An 18,639-nucleotide genomic window follows, 5' to 3' on the forward strand; every position below is an offset into this window, starting at 1 on the left:
ACCTGCTCCCCAGCCAGGCCCCGCCGAGGAGGCTGCCGTCGGCCCCAGGGACCCGACCGGCTGACCGCCACCCAGCGCCGGTCCCCCGGTCCCACCATCGGCCATCCTGCTCTCCCCTGCCGAGGGACCCAGAGCAGAGGGAGCCCGCAGTTACTCCAACCGACCACCGGGGAGAGAGATCTTCCTGGTCCACCCGGGATCCTCCAAGACGGCGGGACGAGCCTAAAAACAGGAGGAGGAGCTGGGCGGTTCCCAAGCGGTGGTCGGTGGACAATGCCACCAGACCGATTGCTCATTAGGTTCCGCCCAGACTCCTCCTGTTAAAAAGACAAAGAGAACAACAAATTAGTAAAATCACAATAAAATCTGCATGTAAAAGCTGTAGTAAAAATGTTAAAATTAGATAAAGAATCCAAAATCAACGATACTACACTTGATCTTAGCCAAAAGGCCGAGAAGCGATAACCTGAAATGGGCGCTGGCCTGGGCGCCGGCCTCGCCGGCACAGGCCTCCCCTCCGCGGAGACAGCGCCCTTCCTTCCTTCCAGCCGTACGTACGCTCACCCTTCCCTTCGTGCCACGCCCACCCCTACGTTTATACACATTCTCATTGTACAGATTGTTGCGGCCCTGCCCGGAGGCAGAGCGCTCCAAAAAATCAATTTGACTCTTTGACGTTCCCCTCCACGGAAATCTTTAGTAAAAGGCGAAAGATTTGTGCGTGAATGAAGAGAAACCCGAGCTATAGCCATGTAGGCTCAGGCGTCCCGCTACGCCAACCTAAAGCCTAGCTCGTTTGTTCGCGGTAACAAGGGAGGAGCCTGCGGGGCTGTGGCTTGTTGGCAACATCAGGCAGGCAGGCAGGCAGGCAGGCAGGCAGGCAGGGCTGGCAGGCTATAATGGAGAGAGAGAGAGAGAGAGAGAGAGAGAGAGAGAGAGAGAGAGAGAGAGAGAGAGAGAGAGAGAGAGGGGAGGGGAAAAAACAGTAACAATCTCAAAAAAAAAAAAAAAAAAAAAAAAAAAAAGAACAAAAACGGAGGGAAAACTGCAAACCGCCGAAAGGGGAGTGGCCTCCGCTCGCACTGCATTTGTGACCAGCTGACAAGGCAGTGAGAGAGACAGAGACCACTCACTCCCCTTCATTCTTACTTATTCTGGTTTTTTTTAAAGGAGTGAGCGCTTTTGGCTGCTTTGTTTTATTTATTCACACAGACAGACAGACAGAGACAGACAGACAAATCAACCAACAAATGTAAAAATAAAGTTTTATAATATAATATTATATATATATACACACACACACACACACACACACATATATTACAAATTCATTAAAATAAACAGGCTGATCATACCATACAACCAGCAACAAACTCTTTCTTTTCCACACGTTTAGGAAGGTGCACCGTTCCTGGAGGTACTGCAATACCAGGTCGATGCGTGGGGCGAACGGGGCAAGCCCCTGTTTCGCCTCCCTGTTCTAAAAATCCATTTAATATGAAGTCCTCATATAGAGGACGTATCAGATATTAAACTGATAAGAACAGATTTTTTTTTTTTTTTTTTATTCGAAAAGCAAGCTTTATATCAATTTTACATCGAAAATGCAATAAAAACAACAATTATTCATAAAAAACACACATAAAATTCATACACACATACAATAAATGTAAAAAACGCTTCAGGGGTTGGCTAAAAAACACACATCACACATGCAGATTTAAAACATTTGTTGTTCTGATAAAAGTCTATAAAAGTCCCTTCCTCGCCAGCAACTTCTGTAGCAGTGCTGGCGGGAGCTTGCTAGGGTCTTTTAAAAGGAATGAGGTGGGGGAAGGAAAAGAGCCCGACGCCGGGGAGAGGTCATCTTCGTCTGAGCCCGGTCCGTAGTAGTAGGCTGGCAGGGGCGGGACCTCTCCCAAGTCCTCTGTGTCCATCTCAGGGAAAGCTGGTGCGGAGAGGTCCGCCACCATGGAGCCCAGACAGATGACACTCTCCCACACAGATTCCTTGGGCGTTGAAGCCTGTGAAGGCCCCCTGGACGCCGTCTCTTCTGCCTGGGGGGGTGGGGGGGTGGTTGTCCTTTTCTTGTTCCTCCGTCTCCCCTCCTCCTTGGGAGGGGTCAGCCCAGTCCTAGTTCTCTTCTTGGAGGTGCCGGGAGTAGCCTTCTTGGGCTGCCCGGCCGGCCTGGACCCGTCTCTCTGGGGAGGGGGGGCACACAACAGGTGAGTAGATGGTTTTTCTCTTACCTCCCCCTCCCTAGGCTGCTCCTCTTCGCCCGGGACTGCGGCCGCGTCGTCTCTCCGGCCAGCCTCTGCTGTCGTCTCCTCTCCTGCAGCTACCGATGTCCTGGGGCCAGCCGGGGGTCCCGTCGAAGGCACCCCGGAGGGTGCCGCGGCGGTCTCCCCGCCCCTGCCCACGGCCACCGCCGACGCATAAGTAGGAACAGCGTTGGGGCAGGAGCGCTCCAAATGTCCCTCGCCGCGGCATCGTCTGCACCTCCGGGGGCCCTTGCAGTCCCGGGCCACATGTCCAGGGTCCAGGCAGGTGAAGCACTTACGGCCGGGACAGCTCTCCTGCTTATGCCCATACTCCCGGCACACTCTGCAGTGATCAGGCTGACCCCTGTAAAACAAATATCCTCTGTTAGCACCCAAGGAGAAGAGGGCGGGAGGATGCACCACACCCCCCTGGCCATCTTTCTTAAAAGTCATAAAAAATTGACGGCGCCCATTCCACACTCCGAGCTCGTCCCTAACCATCTTATCCCCCGGGTGGACCTCCCCATAGGTCTGGAGGAACCTACGGATATGCTCCGCGGGGACATACGGGTTGAACACGTGGGTGGTGACCAGACGACGGCCCTCCACCCACAGGGGCTCAACCACGAAATGTCTACCCACGGGATGTTGCTTCAGCTCATCCCTCCGCTCCAGGGCACGCTGGTAAACCTCAGCAGAGTCGAAGGTGACCTCAAAGTAGGCCAGGGGCCCATTGCGCTGAGCGCAGATCAGGTCCCAGACCGAGATCCCCAGAGCTTCTTGCAGCACCTCCCGTATGAAGGGGACCCTCTCCATGAAAGGGATCCCCTCCTCACCGGGAGCCCAGCGGAACCTGGCCGTATTGAGCAGGCCTCCACCTGCTCCCCAGCCAGGCCCCGCCGAGGAGGCTGCCGTCGGCCCCAGGGACCCGACCGGCTGACCGCCACCCAGCGCCGGTCCCCCGGTCCCACCATCGGCCATCCTGCTCTCCCCTGCCGAGGGACCCAGAGCAGAGGGAGCCCGCAGTTACTCCAACCGACCACCGGGGAGAGAGATCTTCCTGGTCCACCCGGGATCCTCCAAGACGGCGGGACGAGCCTAAAAACAGGAGGAGGAGCTGGGCGGTTCCCAAGCGGTGGTCGGTGGACAATGCCACCAGACCGATTGCTCATTAGGTTCCGCCCAGACTCCTCCTGTTAAAAAGACAAAGAGAACAACAAATTAGTAAAATCACAATAAAATCTGCATGTAAAAGCTGTAGTAAAAATGTTAAAATTAGATAAAGAATCCAAAATCAACGATACTACACTTGATCTTAGCCAAAAGGCCGAGAAGCGATAACCTGAAATGGGCGCTGGCCTGGGCGCCGGCCTCGCCGGCACAGGCCTCCCCTCCGCGGAGACAGCGCCCTTCCTTCCTTCCAGCCGTACGTACGCTCACCCTTCCCTTCGTGCCACGCCCACCCCTACGTTTATACACATTCTCATTGTACAGATTGTTGCGGCCCTGCCCGGAGGCAGAGCGCTCCAAAAAATCAATTTGACTCTTTGACGTTCCCCTCCACGGAAATCTTTAGTAAAAGGCGAAAGATTTGTGCGTGAATGAAGAGAAACCCGAGCTATAGCCATGTAGGCTCAGGCGTCCCGCTACGCCAACCTAAAGCCTAGCTCGTTTGTTCGCGGTAACAAGGGAGGAGCCTGCGGGGCTGTGGCTTGTTGGCAACATCAGGCAGGCAGGCAGGCAGGCAGGCAGGCAGGCAGGGCTGGCAGGCTATAATGGAGAGAGAGAGAGAGAGAGGAGGGGAAAAAACAGTAACAATCTCAAAAAAAAAAAAAAAAAAAAAAAGAACAAAAACGGAGGGAAAACTGCAAACCGCCGAAAGGGGAGTGGCCTCCGCTCGCACTGCATTTGTGACCAGCTGACAAGGCAGTGAGAGAGACAGAGACCACTCACTCCCCTTCATTCTTACTTATTCTGGTTTTTTTTAAAGGAGTGAGCGCTTTTGGCTGCTTTGTTTTATTTATTCACACAGACAGACAGACAGAGACAGACAGACAGACAAATCAACCAACAAATGTAAAAATAAAGTTTTATAATATTATATATATATATATATATATATATATATATATATATATATATATATACATACACACACACACACACACACACACACACACACACACACACACACACACACACACACATATTACAAATTCATTAAAATAAACAGGCTGATCATACCATACAACCAGCAACAAACTCTTTCTTTTCCACACGTTTAGGAAGGTGCACCGTTCCTGGAGGTACTGCAATACCAGGTCGATGCGTGGGGCGAACGGGGCAAGCCCCTGTTTCGCCTCCCTGTTCTAAAAATCCATTTAATATGAAGTCCTCATATAGAGGACGTATCAGATATTAAACTGATAAGAACAGATACTACACTTGATCTTAGCCAAAAGGCCGAGAAGCGATAACCTGAAATGGGCGCTGGCCTGGGCGCCGGCCTCGCCGGCACAGGCCTCCCCTCCGCGGAGACAGCGCCCTTCCTTCCTTCCAGCCGTACGTACGCTCACCCTTCCCTTCGTGCCACGCCCACCCCTACGTTTATACACATTCTCATTGTACAGATTGTTGCGGCCCTGCCCGGAGGCAGAGCGCTCCAAAAAATCAATTTGACTCTTTGACGTTCCCCTCCACGGAAATCTTTAGTAAAAGGCGAAAGATTTGTGCGTGAATGAAGAGAAACCCGAGCTATAGCCATGTAGGCTCAGGCGTCCCGCTACGCCAACCTAAAGCCTAGCTCGTTTGTTCGCGGTAACAAGGGAGGAGCCTGCGGGGCTGTGGCTTGTTGGCAACATCAGGCAGGCAGGCAGGCAGGCAGGCAGGCAGGCAGGCAGGGCTGGCAGGCTATAATGGAGAGAGAGAGAGAGAGAGAGAGAGAGAGAGAGAGAGAGAGAGAGAGAGAGAGAGAGGGGAGGGGAGGGGAAAAAACAGTAACAATCTCAAAAAAAAAAAAAAAAAAAAAAAAAAAAGAACAAAAACGGAGGGAAAACTGCAAACCGCCGAAAGGGGAGTGGCCTCCGCTCGCACTGCATTTGTGACCAGCTGACAAGGCAGTGAGAGAGACAGAGACCACTCACTCCCCTTCATTCTTACTTATTCTGGTTTTTTTTAAAGGAGTGAGCGCTTTTGGCTGCTTTGTTTTATTTATTCACACAGACAGACAGACAGACAGAGACAGACAGAGACAGACAGACAAATCAACCAACAAATGTAAAAATAAAGTTTTATAATATATTATATATATATATATATATATATATATATATATATATATACATACACACACACACACACACACACACACACACACACACACATATTACAAATTCATTAAAATAAACAGGCTGATCATACCATACAACCAGCAACAAACTCTTTCTTTTCCACACGTTTAGGAAGGTGCACCGTTCCTGGAGGTACTGCAATACCAGGTCGATGCGTGGGGCGAACGGGGCAAGCCCCTGTTTCGCCTCCCTGTTCTAAAAATCCATTTAATATGAAGTCCTCATATAGAGGACGTATCAGATATTAAACTGATAAGAACAGATACTACACTTGATCTTAGCCAAAAGGCCGAGAAGCGATAACCTGAAATGGGCGCTGGCCTGGGCGCCGGCCTCGCCGGCACAGGCCTCCCCTCCGCGGAGACAGCGCCCTTCCTTCCTTCCAGCCGTACGTACGCTCACCCTTCCCTTCGTGCCACGCCCACCCCTACGTTTATACACATTCTCATTGTACAGATTGTTGCGGCCCTGCCCGGAGGCAGAGCGCTCCAAAAAATCAATTTGACTCTTTGACGTTCCCCTCCACGGAAATCTTTAGTAAAAGGCGAAAGATTTGTGCGTGAATGAAGAGAAACCCGAGCTATAGCCATGTAGGCTCAGGCGTCCCGCTACGCCAACCTAAAGCCTAGCTCGTTTGTTCGCGGTAACAAGGGAGGAGCCTGCGGGGCTGTGGCTTGTTGGCAACATCAGGCAGGCAGGCAGGCAGGCAGGCAGGCAGGGCTGGCAGGCTATAATGGAGAGAGAGAGAGAGAGAGGAGGGGAAAAAACAGTAACAATCTCAAAAAAAAAAAAAAAAAAAAAAAAAAAAAAAGAACAAAAACGGAGGGAAAACTGCAAACCGCCGAAAGGGGAGTGGCCTCCGCTCGCACTGCATTTGTGACCAGCTGACAAGGCAGTGAGAGAGACAGAGACCACTCACTCCCCTTCATTCTTACTTATTCTGGTTTTTTTTAAAGGAGTGAGCGCTTTTGGCTGCTTTGTTTTATTTATTCACACAGACAGACAGACAGAGACAGACAGACAGACAAATCAACCAACAAATGTAAAAATAAAGTTTTATAATATTATATATATATATATATATATATATATATATATATATATATATATATATATATACATACACACACACACACACACACACACACACACACACACACACACACACACACACACACACATATTACAAATTCATTAAAATAAACAGGCTGATCATACCATACAACCAGCAACAAACTCTTTCTTTTCCACACGTTTAGGAAGGTGCACCGTTCCTGGAGGTACTGCAATACCAGGTCGATGCGTGGGGCGAACGGGGCAAGCCCCTGTTTCGCCTCCCTGTTCTAAAAATCCATTTAATATGAAGTCCTCATATAGAGGACGTATCAGATATTAAACTGATAAGAACAGATACTACACTTGATCTTAGCCAAAAGGCCGAGAAGCGATAACCTGAAATGGGCGCTGGCCTGGGCGCCGGCCTCGCCGGCACAGGCCTCCCCTCCGCGGAGACAGCGCCCTTCCTTCCTTCCAGCCGTACGTACGCTCACCCTTCCCTTCGTGCCACGCCCACCCCTACGTTTATACACATTCTCATTGTACAGATTGTTGCGGCCCTGCCCGGAGGCAGAGCGCTCCAAAAAATCAATTTGACTCTTTGACGTTCCCCTCCACGGAAATCTTTAGTAAAAGGCGAAAGATTTGTGCGTGAATGAAGAGAAACCCGAGCTATAGCCATGTAGGCTCAGGCGTCCCGCTACGCCAACCTAAAGCCTAGCTCGTTTGTTCGCGGTAACAAGGGAGGAGCCTGCGGGGCTGTGGCTTGTTGGCAACATCAGGCAGGCAGGCAGGCAGGCAGGCAGGCAGGGCTGGCAGGCTATAATGGAGAGAGAGAGAGAGAGAGGAGGGGAAAAAACAGTAACAATCTCAAAAAAAAAAAAAAAAAAAAAAAGAACAAAAACGGAGGGAAAACTGCAAACCGCCGAAAGGGGAGTGGCCTCCGCTCGCACTGCATTTGTGACCAGCTGACAAGGCAGTGAGAGAGACAGAGACCACTCACTCCCCTTCATTCTTACTTATTCTGGTTTTTTTTAAAGGAGTGAGCGCTTTTGGCTGCTTTGTTTTATTTATTCACACAGACAGACAGACAGAGACAGACAGACAGACAAATCAACCAACAAATGTAAAAATAAAGTTTTATAATATTATATATATATATATATATATATATATATATATATATATATATATATATACATACACACACACACACACACACACACACACACACACACACACACACACACACACACACACACACATATTACAAATTCATTAAAATAAACAGGCTGATCATACCATACAACCAGCAACAAACTCTTTCTTTTCCACACGTTTAGGAAGGTGCACCGTTCCTGGAGGTACTGCAATACCAGGTCGATGCGTGGGGCGAACGGGGCAAGCCCCTGTTTCGCCTCCCTGTTCTAAAAATCCATTTAATATGAAGTCCTCATATAGAGGACGTATCAGATATTAAACTGATAAGAACAGATACTACACTTGATCTTAGCCAAAAGGCCGAGAAGCGATAACCTGAAATGGGCGCTGGCCTGGGCGCCGGCCTCGCCGGCACAGGCCTCCCCTCCGCGGAGACAGCGCCCTTCCTTCCTTCCAGCCGTACGTACGCTCACCCTTCCCTTCGTGCCACGCCCACCCCTACGTTTATACACATTCTCATTGTACAGATTGTTGCGGCCCTGCCCGGAGGCAGAGCGCTCCAAAAAATCAATTTGACTCTTTGACGTTCCCCTCCACGGAAATCTTTAGTAAAAGGCGAAAGATTTGTGCGTGAATGAAGAGAAACCCGAGCTATAGCCATGTAGGCTCAGGCGTCCCGCTACGCCAACCTAAAGCCTAGCTCGTTTGTTCGCGGTAACAAGGGAGGAGCCTGCGGGGCTGTGGCTTGTTGGCAACATCAGGCAGGCAGGCAGGCAGGCAGGCAGGCAGGGCTGGCAGGCTATAATGGAGAGAGAGAGAGAGAGAGGAGGGGAAAAAACAGTAACAATCTCAAAAAAAAAAAAAAAAAAAAAAAAAAAAAAAAGAACAAAAACGGAGGGAAAACTGCAAACCGCCGAAAGGGGAGTGGCCTCCGCTCGCACTGCATTTGTGACCAGCTGACAAGGCAGTGAGAGAGACAGAGACCACTCACTCCCCTTCATTCTTACTTATTCTGGTTTTTTTTAAAGGAGTGAGCGCTTTTGGCTGCTTTGTTTTATTTATTCACACAGACAGACAGACAGAGACAGACAGACAGACAAATCAACCAACAAATGTAAAAATAAAGTTTTATAATATTATATATATATATATATATATATATATATATATATATATATATATATATATATACATACACACACACACACACACACACACACACACACACACACACACACACACACACACACACACACACATATTACAAATTCATTAAAATAAACAGGCTGATCATACCATACAACCAGCAACAAACTCTTTCTTTTCCACACGTTTAGGAAGGTGCACCGTTCCTGGAGGTACTGCAATACCAGGTCGATGCGTGGGGCGAACGGGGCAAGCCCCTGTTTCGCCTCCCTGTTCTAAAAATCCATTTAATATGAAGTCCTCATATAGAGGACGTATCAGATATTAAACTGATAAGAACAGATACTACACTTGATCTTAGCCAAAAGGCCGAGAAGCGATAACCTGAAATGGGCGCTGGCCTGGGCGCCGGCCTCGCCGGCACAGGCCTCCCCTCCGCGGAGACAGCGCCCTTCCTTCCTTCCAGCCGTACGTACGCTCACCCTTCCCTTCGTGCCACGCCCACCCCTACGTTTATACACATTCTCATTGTACAGATTGTTGCGGCCCTGCCCGGAGGCAGAGCGCTCCAAAAAATCAATTTGACTCTTTGACGTTCCCCTCCACGGAAATCTTTAGTAAAAGGCGAAAGATTTGTGCGTGAATGAAGAGAAACCCGAGCTATAGCCATGTAGGCTCAGGCGTCCCGCTACGCCAACCTAAAGCCTAGCTCGTTTGTTCGCGGTAACAAGGGAGGAGCCTGCGGGGCTGTGGCTTGTTGGCAACATCAGGCAGGCAGGCAGGCAGGCAGGCAGGCAGGGCTGGCAGGCTATAATGGAGAGAGAGAGAGAGAGAGGAGGGGAAAAAACAGTAACAATCTCAAAAAAAAAAAAAAAAAAAAAAAAAGAACAAAAACGGAGGGAAAACTGCAAACCGCCGAAAGGGGAGTGGCCTCCGCTCGCACTGCATTTGTGACCAGCTGACAAGGCAGTGAGAGAGACAGAGACCACTCACTCCCCTTCATTCTTACTTATTCTGGTTTTTTTTAAAGGATGTGAGCGCTTTTGGCTGCTTTGTTTTATTTATTCACACAGACAGACAGACAGAGACAGACAGACAGACAAATCAACCAACAAATGTAAAAATAAAGTTTTATAATATTATATATATATATATATATATATATATATATATATATATATATATATATACATACACACACACACACACACACACACACACCACACACACACACACACACACACACACACACACATATTACAAATTCATTAAAATAAACAGGCTGATCATACCATACAACCAGCAACAAACTCTTTCTTTTCCACACGTTTAGGAAGGTGCACCGTTCCTGGAGGTACTGCAATACCAGGTCGATGCGTGGGGCGAACGGGGCAAGCCCCTGTTTCGCCTCCCTGTTCTAAAAATCCATTTAATATGAAGTCCTCATATAGAGGACGTATCAGATATTAAACTGATAAGAACAGATACTACACTTGATCTTAGCCAAAAGGCCGAGAAGCGATAACCTGAAATGGGCGCTGGCCTGGGCGCCGGCCTCGCCGGCACAGGCCTCCCCTCCGCGGAGACAGCGCCCTTCCTTCCTTCCAGCCGTACGTACGCTCACCCTTCCCTTCGTGCCACGCCCACCCCTACGTTTATACACATTCTCATTGTACAGATTGTTGCGGCCCTGCCCGGAGGCAGAGCGCTCCAAAAAATCAATTTGACTCTTTGACGTTCCCCTCCACGGAAATCTTTAGTAAAAGGCGAAAGATTTGTGCGTGAATGAAGAGAAACCCGAGCTATAGCCATGTAGGCTCAGGCGTCCCGGGCGTCCCGCTACGCCAACCTAAAGCCTAGCTCGTTTGTTCGCGGGTAACAAGGGAGGAGCCTGCGGGGCTGTGGCTTGTTGGCAACATCAGGCAGGCAGGCAGGCAGGCAGGCAGGCAGGGCTGGCAGGCTATAATGGAGAGAGAGAGAGAGAGAGGAGGGGAAAAAACAGTAACAATCTCAAAAAAAAAAAAAAAAAAAAAAAAAAAAAAAAGAACAAAAACGGAGGGAAAACTGCAAACCGCCGAAAGGGGAGTGGCCTCCGCTCGCACTGCATTTGTGACCAGCTGACAAGGCAGTGAGAGAGACAGAGACCACTCACTCCCCTTCATTCTTACTTATTCTGGTTTTTTTTAAAGGAGTGAGCGCTTTTGGCTGCTTTGTTTTATTTATTCACACAGACAGACAGACAGAGACAGACAGACAGACAAATCAACCAACAAATGTAAAAATAAAGTTTTATAATATTATATATATATATATATATATATATATATATATATATATATATATATATATATATACATACACACACACACACACACACACACACACACACACACACACACACACACACACACACACACACACATATTACAAATTCATTAAAATAAACAGGCTGATCATACCATACAACCAGCAACAAACTCTTTCTTTTCCACACGTTTAGGAAGGTGCACCGTTCCTGGAGGTACTGCAATACCAGGTCGATGCGTGGGGCGAACGGGGCAAGCCCCTGTTTCGCCTCCCTGTTCTAAAAATCCATTTAATATGAAGTCCTCATATAGAGGACGTATCAGATATTAAACTGATAAGAACAGATACTACACTTGATCTTAGCCAAAAGGCCGAGAAGCGATAACCTGAAATGGGCGCTGGCCTGGGCGCCGGCCTCGCCGGCACAGGCCTCCCCTCCGCGGAGACAGCGCCCTTCCTTCCTTCCAGCCGTACGTACGCTCACCCTTCCCTTCGTGCCACGCCCACCCCTACGTTTATACACATTCTCATTGTACAGATTGTTGCGGCCCTGCCCGGAGGCAGAGCGCTCCAAAAAATCAATTTGACTCTTTGACGTTCCCCTCCACGGAAATCTTTAGTAAAAGGCGAAAGATTTGTGCGTGAATGAAGAGAAACCCGAGCTATAGCCATGTAGGCTCAGGCGTCCCGCTACGCCAACCTAAAGCCTAGCTCGTTTGTTCGCGGTAACAAGGGAGGAGCCTGCGGGGCTGTGGCTTGTTGGCAACATCAGGCAGGCAGGCAGGCAGGCAGGCAGGCAGGGCTGGCAGGCTATAATGGAGAGAGAGAGAGAGAGAGGAGGGGAAAAAACAGTAACAATCTCAAAAAAAAAAAAAAAAAAAAAAAAAAAAAAAGAACAAAAACGGAGGGAAAACTGCAAACCGCCGAAAGGGGAGTGGCCTCCGCTCGCACTGCATTTGTGACCAGCTGACAAGGCAGTGAGAGAGACAGAGACCACTCACTCCCCTTCATTCTTACTTATTCTGGTTTTTTTTAAAGGAGTGAGCGCTTTTGGCTGCTTTGTTTTATTTATTCACACAGACAGACAGACAGAGACAGACAGACAGACAAATCAACCAACAAATGTAAAAATAAAGTTTTATAATATTATATATATATATATATATATATATATATATATATATATATATATATACATACACACACACACACACACACACACACACACACACACACACACACACACACACACACATATTACAAATTCATTAAAATAAACAGGCTGATCATACCATACAACCAGCAACAAACTCTTTCTTTTCCACACGTTTAGGAAGGTGCACCGTTCCTGGAGGTACTGCAATACCAGGTCGATGCGTGGGGCGAACGGGGCAAGCCCCTGTTTCGCCTCCCTGTTCTAAAAATCCATTTAATATGAAGTCCTCATATAGAGGACGTATCAGATATTAAACTGATAAGAACAGATACTACACTTGATCTTAGCCAAAAGGCCGAGAAGCGATAACCTGAAATGGGCGCTGGCCTGGGCGCCGGCCTCGCCGGCACAGGCCTCCCCTCCGCGGAGACAGCGCCCTTCCTTCCTTCCAGCCGTACGTACGCTCACCCTTCCCTTCGTGCCACGCCCACCCCTACGTTTATACACATTCTCATTGTACAGATTGTTGCGGCCCTGCCCGGAGGCAGAGCGCTCCAAAAAATCAATTTGACTCTTTGACGTTCCCCTCCACGGAAATCTTTAGTAAAAGGCGAAAGATTTGTGCGTGAATGAAGAGAAACCCGAGCTATAGCCTGTAGGCTCAGGCGTCCCGCTACGCCAACCTAAAGCCTAGCTCGTTTGTTCGCGGTAACAAGGGAGGAGCCTGCGGGGCTGTGGCTTGTTGGCAACATCAGGCAGGCAGGCAGGCAGGCAGGCAGGCAGGGCTGGCAGGCTATAATGGAGAGAGAGAGAGAGAGAGGAGGGGAAAAAACAGTAACAATCTCAAAAAAAAAAAAAAAAAAAAAAAGAACAAAAACGGAGGGAAAACTGCAAACCGCCGAAAGGGGAGTGGCCTCCGCTCGCACTGCATTTGTGACCAGCTGACAAGGCAGTGAGAGAGACAGAGACCACTCACTCCCCTTCATTCTTACTTATTCTGGTTTTTTTTAAAGGAGTGAGCGCTTTTGGCTGCTTTGTTTTATTTATTCACACAGACAGACAGACAGAGACAGACAGACAGACAAATCAACCAACAAATGTAAAAATAAAGTTTTATAATATTATATATATATATATATATATATATATATATATATATATATATATATATACATACACACACACACACACACACACACACACACACACACACACACACACACACACACACACATATTACAAATTCATTAAAATAAACAGGCTGATCATACCATACAACCAGCAACAAACTCTTTCTTTTCCACACGTTTAGGAAGGTGCACCGTTCCTGGAGGTACTGCAATACCAGGTCGATGCGTGGGGCGAACGGGGCAAGCCCCTGTTTCGCCTCCCTGTTCTAAAAATCCATTTAATATGAAGTCCTCATATAGAGGACGTATCAGATATTAAACTGATAAGAACAGATACTACACTTGATCTTAGCCAAAAGGCCGAGAAGCGATAACCTGAAATGGGCGCTGGCCTGGGCGCCGGCCTCGCCGGCACAGGCCTCCCCTCCGCGGAGACAGCGCCCTTCCTTCCTTCCAGCCGTACGTACGCTCACCCTTCCCTTCGTGCCACGCCCACCCCTACGTTTATACACATTCTCATTGTACAGATTGTTGCGGCCCTGCCCGGAGGCAGAGCGCTCCAAAAAATCAATTTGACTCTTTGACGTTCCCCTCCACGGAAATCTTTAGTAAAAGGCGAAAGATTTGTGCGTGAATGAAGAGAAACCCGAGCTATAGCCATGTAGGCTCAGGCGTCCCGCTACGCCAACCTAAAGCCTAGCTCGTTTGTTCGCGGTAACAAGGGAGGAGCCTGCGGGGCTGTGGCTTGTTGGCAACATCAGGCAGGCAGGCAGGCAGGCAGGCAGGCAGGGCTGGCAGGCTATAATGGAGAGAGAGAGAGAGAGAGGAGGGGAAAAAACAGTAACAATCTCAAAAAAAAAAAAAAAAAAAAAAAGAACAAAAACGGAGGGAAAACTGCAAACCGCCGAAAGGGGAGTGGCCTCCGCTCGCACTGCATTTGTGACCAGCTGACAAGGCAGTGAGAGAGACAGAGACCACTCACTCCCCTTCATTCTTACTTATTCTGGTTTTTTTTAAAGGAGTGAGCGCTTTTGGCTGCTTTGTTTTATTTATTCACACAGACAGACAGACAGAGACAGACAGACAGACAAATCAACCAACAAATGTAAAAATAAAGTTTTATAATATTATATATATATATATATATATATATATATATATATATATATATATATATACATACACACACACACACACACACACACACACACACACACACACACACACACATATTACAAATTCATTAAAATAAACAGGCTGATCATACCATACAACCAGCAACAAACTCTTTCTTTTCCACACGTTTAGGAAGGTGCACCGTTCCTGGAGGTACTGCAATACCAGGTCGATGCGTGGGGCGAACGGGGCAAGCCCCTGTTTCGCCTCCCTGTTCTAAAAATCCATTTAATATGAAGTCCTCATATAGAGGACGTATCAGATATTAAACTGATAAGAACAGATACTACACTTGATCTTAGCCAAAAGGCCGAGAAGCGATAACCTGAAATGGGCGCTGGCCTGGGCGCCGGCCTCGCCGGCACAGGCCTCCCCTCCGCGGAGACAGCGCCCTTCCTTCCTTCCAGCCGTACGTACGCTCACCCTTCCCTTCGTGCCACGCCCACCCCTACGTTTATACACATTCTCATTGTACAGATTGTTGCGGCCCTGCCCGGAGGCAGAGCGCTCCAAAAAATCAATTTGACTCTTTGACGTTCCCCTCCACGGAAATCTTTAGTAAAAGGCGAAAGATTTGTGCGTGAATGAAGAGAAACCCGAGCTATAGCCATGTAGGCTCAGGCGTCCCGCTACGCCAACCTAAAGCCTAGCTCGTTTGTTCGCGGTAACAAGGGAGGAGCCTGCGGGGCTGTGGCTTGTTGGCAACATCAGGCAGGCAGGCAGGCAGGCAGGCAGGCAGGGCTGGCAGGCTATAATGGAGAGAGAGAGAGAGAGAGGAGGGGAAAAAACAGTAACAATCTCAAAAAAAAAAAAAAAAAAAAAAAAAAAAAAAGAACAAAAACGGAGGGAAAACTGCAAACCGCCGAAAGGGGAGTGGCCTCCGCTCGCACTGCATTTGTGACCAGCTGACAAGGCAGTGAGAGAGACAGAGACCACTCACTCCCCTTCATTCTTACTTATTCTGGTTTTTTTTAAAGGAGGTGAGCGCTTTTGGCTGCTTTGTTTTATTTATTCACACAGACAGACAGACAGAGACAGACAGACAGACAAATCAACCAACAAATGTAAAAATAAAGTTTTATAATATTATATATATATATATATATATATATATATATATATATATATATATATATACATACACACACACACACACACACACACACACACACACACACACACACACACACACACACACACACACATATTACAAATTCATTAAAATAAACAGGCTGATCATACCATACAACCAGCAACAAACTCTTTCTTTTCCACACGTTTAGGAAGGTGCACCGTTCCTGGAGGTACTGCAATACCAGGTCGATGCGTGGGGCGAACGGGGCAAGCCCCTGTTTCGCCTCCCTGTTCTAAAAATCCATTTAATATGAAGTCCTCATATAGAGGACGTATCAGATATTAAACTGATAAGAACAGATACTACACTTGATCTTAGCCAAAAGGCCGAGAAGCGATAACCTGAAATGGGCGCTGGCCTGGGCGCCGGCCTCGCCGGCACAGGCCTCCCCTCCGCGGAGACAGCGCCCTTCCTTCCTTCCAGCCGTACGTACGCTCACCCTTCCCTTCGTGCCACGCCCACCCCTACGTTTATACACATTCTCATTGTACAGATTGTTGCGGCCCTGCCCGGAGGCAGAGCGCTCCAAAAAATCAATTTGACTCTTTGACGTTCCCCTCCACGGAAATCTTTAGTAAAAGGCGAAAGATTTGTGCGTGAATGAAGAGAAACCCGAGCTATAGCCATGTAGGCTCAGGCGTCCCGCTACGCCAACCTAAAGCCTAGCTCGTTTGTTCGCGGTAACAAGGGAGGAGCCTGCGGGGCTGTGGCTTGTTGGCAACATCAGGCAGGCAGGCAGGCAGGCAGGCAGGCAGGGCTGGCAGGCTATAATGGAGAGAGAGAGAGAGAGAGGAGGGGAAAAAACAGTAACAATCTCAAAAAAAAAAAAAAAAAAAAAAAGAACAAAAACGGAGGGAAAACTGCAAACCGCCGAAAGGGGAGTGGCCTCCGCTCGCACTGCATTTGTGACCAGCTGACAAGGCAGTGAGAGAGACAGAGACCACTCACTCCCCTTCATTCTTACTTATTCTGGTTTTTTTTAAAGGAGTGAGCGCTTTTGGCTGCTTTGTTTTATTTATTCACACAGACAGACAGACAGAGACAGACAGACAGACAAATCAACCAACAAATGTAAAAATAAAGTTTTATAATATTATATATATATATATATATATATATATATATATATATATATATATATATACATACACACACACACACACACACACACACACACACACACACACACACACACACACACACACACATATTACAAATTCATTAAAATAAACAGGCTGATCATACCATACAACCAGCAACAAACTCTTTCTTTTCCACACGTTTAGGAAGGTGCACCGTTCCTGGAGGTACTGCAATACCAGGTCGATGCGTGGGGCGAACGGGGCAAGCCCCTGTTTCGCCTCCCTGTTCTAAAAATCCATTTAATATGAAGTCCTCATATAGAGGACGTATCAGATATTAAACTGATAAGAACAGATACTACACTTGATCTTAGCCAAAAGGCCGAGAAGCGATAACCTGAAATGGGCGCTGGCCTGGGCGCCGGCCTCGCCGGCACAGGCCTCCCCTCCGCGGAGACAGCGCCCTTCCTTCCTTCCAGCCGTACGTACGCTCACCCTTCCCTTCGTGCCACGCCCACCCCTACGTTTATACACATTCTCATTGTACAGATTGTTGCGGCCCTGCCCGGAGGCAGAGCGCTCCAAAAAATCAATTTGACTCTTTGACGTTCCCCTCCACGGAAATCTTTAGTAAAAGGCGAAAGATTTGTGCGTGAATGAAGAGAAACCCGAGCTATAGCCATGTAGGCTCAGGCGTCCCGCTACGCCAACCTAAAGCCTAGCTCGTTTGTTCGCGGTAACAAGGGAGGAGCCTGCGGGGCTGTGGCTTGTTGGCAACATCAGGCAGGCAGGCAGGCAGGCAGGCAGGCAGGGCTGGCAGGCTATAATGGAGAGAGAGAGAGAGAGAGGAGGGGAAAAAACAGTAACAATCTCAAAAAAAAAAAAAAAAAAAAAAAGAACAAAAACGGAGGGAAAACTGCAAACCGCCGAAAGGGGAGTGGCCTCCGCTCGCACTGCATTTGTGACCAGCTGACAAGGCAGTGAGAGAGACAGAGACCACTCACTCCCCTTCATTCTTACTTATTCTGGTTTTTTTTAAAGGAGTGAGCGCTTTTGGCTGCTTTGTTTTATTTATTCACACAGACAGACAGACAGAGACAGACAGACAGACAAATCAACCAACAAATGTAAAAATAAAGTTTTATAATATTATATATATATATATATATATATATATATATATATATATATATATATATATACATACACACACACACACACACACACACACACACACACACACACACACACACACACACACACACATATTACAAATTCATTAAAATAAACAGGCTGATCATACCATACAACCAGCAACAAACTCTTTCTTTTCCACACGTTTAGGAAGGTGCACCGTTCCTGGAGGTACTGCAATACCAGGTCGATGCGTGGGGCGAACGGGGCAAGCCCCTGTTTCGCCTCCCTGTTCTAAAAATCCATTTAATATGAAGTCCTCATATAGAGGACGTATCAGATATTAAACTGATAAGAACAGATACTACACTTGATCTTAGCCAAAAGGCCGAGAAGCGATAACCTGAAATGGGCGCTGGCCTGGGCGCCGGCCTCGCCGGCACAGGCCTCCCCTCCGCGGAGACAGCGCCCTTCCTTCCTTCCAGCCGTACGTACGCTCACCCTTCCCTTCGTGCCACGCCCACCCCTACGTTTATACACATTCT

The 18,639-nt window shown here is 47.9% G+C and overlaps 28 non-coding genes and 2 pseudogenes across 28 annotated transcripts; all 30 read right to left on the reverse strand.

The window, feature by feature from the left end:
* Positions 1–236: 236 nt before the first annotated feature.
* On the reverse strand, positions 237–463 carry LOC143499926 (U2 spliceosomal RNA; annotated as a pseudogene).
* Positions 464–626: 163 nt separating this feature from the next.
* LOC143499948 (U5 spliceosomal RNA) lies at positions 627–745 on the reverse strand. The gene has a single exon (XR_013126484.1). It is a non-coding gene; the product is annotated as a U5 spliceosomal RNA (small nuclear RNA).
* Positions 746–1,395: 650 nt separating this feature from the next.
* LOC143499838 (U2 spliceosomal RNA) lies at positions 1,396–1,580 on the reverse strand. Its single transcript, XR_013126438.1, has one exon. It is a non-coding gene; the product is annotated as a U2 spliceosomal RNA (small nuclear RNA).
* Positions 1,581–3,373: 1,793 nt separating this feature from the next.
* On the reverse strand, positions 3,374–3,600 carry LOC143499927 (U2 spliceosomal RNA; annotated as a pseudogene).
* Positions 3,601–3,763: 163 nt separating this feature from the next.
* LOC143499949 (U5 spliceosomal RNA) lies at positions 3,764–3,882 on the reverse strand. The gene has a single exon (XR_013126485.1). It is a non-coding gene; the product is annotated as a U5 spliceosomal RNA (small nuclear RNA).
* A 663-nt stretch (positions 3,883–4,545) lies between these two features.
* Positions 4,546–4,736, reverse strand: LOC143499922 (U2 spliceosomal RNA). The gene has a single exon (XR_013126463.1). It is a non-coding gene; the product is annotated as a U2 spliceosomal RNA (small nuclear RNA).
* A 163-nt stretch (positions 4,737–4,899) lies between these two features.
* Positions 4,900–5,018, reverse strand: LOC143499951 (U5 spliceosomal RNA). The gene has a single exon (XR_013126487.1). It is a non-coding gene; the product is annotated as a U5 spliceosomal RNA (small nuclear RNA).
* Positions 5,019–5,721: 703 nt separating this feature from the next.
* On the reverse strand, positions 5,722–5,912 carry LOC143500036 (U2 spliceosomal RNA). The gene has a single exon (XR_013126570.1). It is a non-coding gene; the product is annotated as a U2 spliceosomal RNA (small nuclear RNA).
* Positions 5,913–6,075: 163 nt separating this feature from the next.
* On the reverse strand, positions 6,076–6,194 carry LOC143499952 (U5 spliceosomal RNA). Its single transcript, XR_013126488.1, has one exon. It is a non-coding gene; the product is annotated as a U5 spliceosomal RNA (small nuclear RNA).
* Positions 6,195–6,869: 675 nt separating this feature from the next.
* Positions 6,870–7,060, reverse strand: LOC143500152 (U2 spliceosomal RNA). The gene has a single exon (XR_013126681.1). It is a non-coding gene; the product is annotated as a U2 spliceosomal RNA (small nuclear RNA).
* A 163-nt stretch (positions 7,061–7,223) lies between these two features.
* Positions 7,224–7,342, reverse strand: LOC143499953 (U5 spliceosomal RNA). The gene has a single exon (XR_013126489.1). It is a non-coding gene; the product is annotated as a U5 spliceosomal RNA (small nuclear RNA).
* Positions 7,343–8,009: 667 nt separating this feature from the next.
* Positions 8,010–8,200, reverse strand: LOC143499698 (U2 spliceosomal RNA). Its single transcript, XR_013126306.1, has one exon. It is a non-coding gene; the product is annotated as a U2 spliceosomal RNA (small nuclear RNA).
* Positions 8,201–8,363: 163 nt separating this feature from the next.
* Positions 8,364–8,482, reverse strand: LOC143499954 (U5 spliceosomal RNA). The gene has a single exon (XR_013126490.1). It is a non-coding gene; the product is annotated as a U5 spliceosomal RNA (small nuclear RNA).
* A 682-nt stretch (positions 8,483–9,164) lies between these two features.
* On the reverse strand, positions 9,165–9,355 carry LOC143499710 (U2 spliceosomal RNA). The gene has a single exon (XR_013126317.1). It is a non-coding gene; the product is annotated as a U2 spliceosomal RNA (small nuclear RNA).
* A 163-nt stretch (positions 9,356–9,518) lies between these two features.
* Positions 9,519–9,637, reverse strand: LOC143499955 (U5 spliceosomal RNA). Its single transcript, XR_013126491.1, has one exon. It is a non-coding gene; the product is annotated as a U5 spliceosomal RNA (small nuclear RNA).
* A 669-nt stretch (positions 9,638–10,306) lies between these two features.
* On the reverse strand, positions 10,307–10,497 carry LOC143499721 (U2 spliceosomal RNA). The gene has a single exon (XR_013126328.1). It is a non-coding gene; the product is annotated as a U2 spliceosomal RNA (small nuclear RNA).
* A 163-nt stretch (positions 10,498–10,660) lies between these two features.
* Positions 10,661–10,779, reverse strand: LOC143499956 (U5 spliceosomal RNA). The gene has a single exon (XR_013126492.1). It is a non-coding gene; the product is annotated as a U5 spliceosomal RNA (small nuclear RNA).
* A 694-nt stretch (positions 10,780–11,473) lies between these two features.
* LOC143499732 (U2 spliceosomal RNA) lies at positions 11,474–11,664 on the reverse strand. The gene has a single exon (XR_013126339.1). It is a non-coding gene; the product is annotated as a U2 spliceosomal RNA (small nuclear RNA).
* Positions 11,665–11,827: 163 nt separating this feature from the next.
* On the reverse strand, positions 11,828–11,946 carry LOC143499957 (U5 spliceosomal RNA). The gene has a single exon (XR_013126493.1). It is a non-coding gene; the product is annotated as a U5 spliceosomal RNA (small nuclear RNA).
* Positions 11,947–12,613: 667 nt separating this feature from the next.
* On the reverse strand, positions 12,614–12,804 carry LOC143499743 (U2 spliceosomal RNA). The gene has a single exon (XR_013126350.1). It is a non-coding gene; the product is annotated as a U2 spliceosomal RNA (small nuclear RNA).
* A 163-nt stretch (positions 12,805–12,967) lies between these two features.
* On the reverse strand, positions 12,968–13,086 carry LOC143499958 (U5 spliceosomal RNA). The gene has a single exon (XR_013126494.1). It is a non-coding gene; the product is annotated as a U5 spliceosomal RNA (small nuclear RNA).
* A 662-nt stretch (positions 13,087–13,748) lies between these two features.
* Positions 13,749–13,939, reverse strand: LOC143499755 (U2 spliceosomal RNA). Its single transcript, XR_013126361.1, has one exon. It is a non-coding gene; the product is annotated as a U2 spliceosomal RNA (small nuclear RNA).
* A 163-nt stretch (positions 13,940–14,102) lies between these two features.
* On the reverse strand, positions 14,103–14,221 carry LOC143499959 (U5 spliceosomal RNA). The gene has a single exon (XR_013126495.1). It is a non-coding gene; the product is annotated as a U5 spliceosomal RNA (small nuclear RNA).
* Positions 14,222–14,874: 653 nt separating this feature from the next.
* Positions 14,875–15,065, reverse strand: LOC143499766 (U2 spliceosomal RNA). The gene has a single exon (XR_013126372.1). It is a non-coding gene; the product is annotated as a U2 spliceosomal RNA (small nuclear RNA).
* Positions 15,066–15,228: 163 nt separating this feature from the next.
* On the reverse strand, positions 15,229–15,347 carry LOC143499960 (U5 spliceosomal RNA). The gene has a single exon (XR_013126496.1). It is a non-coding gene; the product is annotated as a U5 spliceosomal RNA (small nuclear RNA).
* Positions 15,348–16,025: 678 nt separating this feature from the next.
* LOC143499777 (U2 spliceosomal RNA) lies at positions 16,026–16,216 on the reverse strand. Its single transcript, XR_013126383.1, has one exon. It is a non-coding gene; the product is annotated as a U2 spliceosomal RNA (small nuclear RNA).
* A 163-nt stretch (positions 16,217–16,379) lies between these two features.
* LOC143499962 (U5 spliceosomal RNA) lies at positions 16,380–16,498 on the reverse strand. Its single transcript, XR_013126498.1, has one exon. It is a non-coding gene; the product is annotated as a U5 spliceosomal RNA (small nuclear RNA).
* Positions 16,499–17,163: 665 nt separating this feature from the next.
* On the reverse strand, positions 17,164–17,354 carry LOC143499789 (U2 spliceosomal RNA). Its single transcript, XR_013126394.1, has one exon. It is a non-coding gene; the product is annotated as a U2 spliceosomal RNA (small nuclear RNA).
* Positions 17,355–17,517: 163 nt separating this feature from the next.
* On the reverse strand, positions 17,518–17,636 carry LOC143499963 (U5 spliceosomal RNA). Its single transcript, XR_013126499.1, has one exon. It is a non-coding gene; the product is annotated as a U5 spliceosomal RNA (small nuclear RNA).
* Positions 17,637–18,303: 667 nt separating this feature from the next.
* Positions 18,304–18,494, reverse strand: LOC143499801 (U2 spliceosomal RNA). Its single transcript, XR_013126405.1, has one exon. It is a non-coding gene; the product is annotated as a U2 spliceosomal RNA (small nuclear RNA).
* Between the last annotated feature and the right edge of the window lie 145 nt (positions 18,495–18,639).

The sequence above is a fragment of the Brachyhypopomus gauderio genome, unplaced genomic scaffold, assembly GCF_052324685.1.
Source record: "Brachyhypopomus gauderio isolate BG-103 unplaced genomic scaffold, BGAUD_0.2 sc136, whole genome shotgun sequence".
Classification (NCBI taxonomy): Eukaryota; Metazoa; Chordata; class Actinopteri; order Gymnotiformes; family Hypopomidae; genus Brachyhypopomus; species Brachyhypopomus gauderio.